Source organism: Zea mays, chromosome 2, assembly GCF_902167145.1.
Source record: "Zea mays cultivar B73 chromosome 2, Zm-B73-REFERENCE-NAM-5.0, whole genome shotgun sequence".
NCBI classification, from domain to species: domain Eukaryota; kingdom Viridiplantae; phylum Streptophyta; class Magnoliopsida; order Poales; family Poaceae; genus Zea; species Zea mays.
In genome coordinates, this window is record NC_050097.1 from 72911718 (window position 1) to 72915137 (window position 3420).

The window sequence follows — 3420 nt, forward strand, 5'->3', positions numbered from 1 at the left end:
CCCGCTTTTGCATGTTGAGGAATGAATTAAACATACTTTATCTCAGAAATTTTATTTAAGATCTCAAAATGGTGTTGTCAAGCCTGCATTGCATATTTAAATTTCTTGTATTGCATCTAGGGCTTATCTAACCTAGTTAAGATAACCACCAACAAAGCGAGTGAAAAAGCTTAACTCGGGCTCAAACTTGACAAGTCTTAGTTTTAAGCTTTTAGTACTTAAATTCTTATTTACTATGCAATTGCTGGTTCTTGAGATATGCATGTGGCACTGCACTTAGGGGGAGTATTAAAACCTCAAATTGTTCATGAAAACCCCTAGTGCAAAGCCAAAATGCAAATCTCACAATTTGGCTATTTTCTCTAAAAATTATCTAGCCTATGGCAAAATATTTTGAAAATTATGAGAAAATATATGAGGGTACCAATATCTGTCCCAACAAATGTTATTTTGTGTGCTTATAAGTTGGGATTTGGTTAGGTTCAAAATTAGATAGAAAATTTGAAAATTTTCAAAAACCCTTATGTCTGGGCTCACCGGAGAGTCCGTTGTGCACCGGACAATGCACTGTCCGGTGCACCGGCTGAGCGTGCGCAGATTCCTTTTCTTCTGTGTGCTGTTCGGTGGTTCACTGAACAGCTACTGTGTGCTGTCCTGTGTGCACCGGACAGGCACTGTAGACAGTCTGGTGCGCCCATAATGTGTTTTTAAAAAACCTTTCCCCGCCTGAGCCCGAGGCAGGGAGATTTCCTTCCACTGCTCCTCTCCTCTCTGGCGCACTCTGCTCTCGCTGGCTCTCGGCGCCTCCCACCTCACCGCCAGCGATCACCGAAGTGCCCCGAGGAAGTCCCTCTGCTCCTGCTTGGCCTCCTCTTCGCCCTCTCTGGTGAGCTGCAGTGCCACTCTTTCCCTTCCTTCTCTGCGCAGAGATCTCCTCTCACCACCCTGTGAATCCAAATCAAATCCATGTGTCAATCTTGTGAAATCAACTGATCCAAGTGCATTTGTGTATCCCTTGAGCTACCATGCAGGTTCATCTCTCCTTTTTTGGAGGATCTAAACCCTAAATTAGACATTCCCCTCTAAACATAAAACCACGCACGCCAGGTGATCGATAGAATGCCCAAACCAGCCAAATTTGCTCCAATCGATCCCAAATTTTTCAGGCCCCTTCATGATACCTCCAGTAACATATTCGCCAAAGTTCACGCCAATCAGATAACCCAAGCACATGTTTCACTCAAATCCCCTTTTATAGCCATTGATTCCGAGCCGAGTGCCACAATTCCACTTTCTTTGCCTAAAATCAAACCAAGCGCACACTTCACTCATATTTACCCATATAAACCTACTCGTGAAGTATCGGCTCAATTCCAAGTCATTCCATGCCTCAATTCCAATTTCAAACATCCTATGACACTATTCCTCGTTCAAATGTCGTTTTCGCGTCGTTTGACCTCTATATCGCCAAATCACTCGTTTTCTGTGTCATAATTCTCTGTGTATGTATTTATTCACATTTCAGATACTTATGACTATGTGACTAATACATGCTCACCTCTTCTGTTATTTCAGTGATCTTGCCTGCCCGTGAGCCCGTCTCCTGTCCTGCCTAGATTCTCCCTCTCTCGTGAGGTTTCTAGGTATTTATTACTTCAGTCATAATCATTTCCTCTGCTATCTTCTAGTGCTTAGTTTTCTCTCTCTCCTATGCAGTCTTCAGGTCAGGATGGTGCGCACGAAGAATGTGTCAGCGCTAGGGGGAGGAGACGACGAGGACCCTCCTCGCCCCTTCAGGCAGGTCAAGGGGAAGACAATATACTTGGAGCAGCAGGAAGGCCGCAAGAAGCGGCGTTTGGATAGAGCAGCCCGAGCAACTCTTGCAGCGGCAACAGCAGCTGAGCAGGCAGAGAGGGGTGGTCAGCTACAGATTTCATCCGATCAGATTGCATACAGAGTTCGTCGACTCGCCTCTCGGCCTCGCTCCTCCGCTCCCTCTACACCCGCCATAGCTACCACTCCACCTCCCACTACACTAGCTCTAGTCGCTCCCGAGCCCTCCACCACCTCAGCCATACCTACCACCTTCACCACTCCCATTTGCACTGCTCCTCCTCCCGCTCCCTTTTCCGCTCCACCCATTCCACCTGCCTGTCACACCCGGTTTTTAGAAGGTAAACCGAATGCGAACCATGTACGTGCCAGGATCAGTTATTCACGTACACAGCAGTTACATAACATGGACATCATCACACAGTGCTCAAATAGTATTAAAAGGGGAAATAATAGTCGATTACATCATACGTCTGAGACGTCCATATAGTTCTTACAATAAATCAAAGTGCGAAAACGAAACGTAGATAACACGGCCTTCACAGGCAGCCGACTGGGGGTTGCCGCTAACCCACACCTAGAACTCGTCGTAGTCTTGGAACTCCTGGAAGTCTCCTTCCACAGCTTCATCTTCTCCTGAGCAGTGGTTGCAATGCTGACAACCTGGGGGGGGGTTTGGTGTGTAGAGCAAGGGTGAGTACACATCAACATACTCAGCAAGTATCCTGTTTGGCTGTAGTGGACTAGCTTTATGTGGGGATAAGTCAAGCAGTTGCTTTTAGTTGGTCAGGTTATTACTTACTAGTAGAAAGCCAGGTTTTAACATTAACCCAAGTTATTAACCCAATGTATCCTTTCCAAACGGAAAGAATACCACTTACCAATACCATAATCATAACCAGAACCATCAATCTCATTGCCACCTGTACCAAAATATCTCTGATCAAGTATCACTAATCTCTGGAGCTCCCTTGGCCGCTCATAACCGCGAGCACGGCTGATATATCAGTTTCATAACACTCTGCAGAGGTTGTGCACTTTACCCACAAGCCGTGATTCCCTCTTGCCTCGGGCCGATCAAACCCTTAAACACTACCAAGGTGAATAGGCAGGGTTTCACTACGTAGCCTTTACAAAGATTCCCCGGGGCTGTAGCCGCCCGTTAGGTTTCCTAAATGTACCGCACTCCTCCCCAAGGGACGAATCAACCTTGGCAGAGCGAGCCGCATACACCGAGCCCCATTGACGGCACGACGGCGAAGCGAACTACACCCCGGATCCTCTAATTATTCAGCTAAGGGCACCCCATTCTACCCTCATGGTTGCACTGTTTTCCCGGGCGGTCATCCATAGAACAGGTCCTTACGGAGAGGCACTCGAGAAACCGCTCGAGTCCCCTTAAATGCCACAAGTATAATCATAAAGAAGAACGGGAAAACAGCGTATCATAGATAATCTCATCATGTTCATTGATTAGAGTTGAGCAATAGCATCAGACTAAGTAGTAATAATCCGACCCAAATAGGTAAACAAGGACACGGATAACAAAAGCTAGTCAATCCTTAGGTATAAATGTGTAATGCGGGA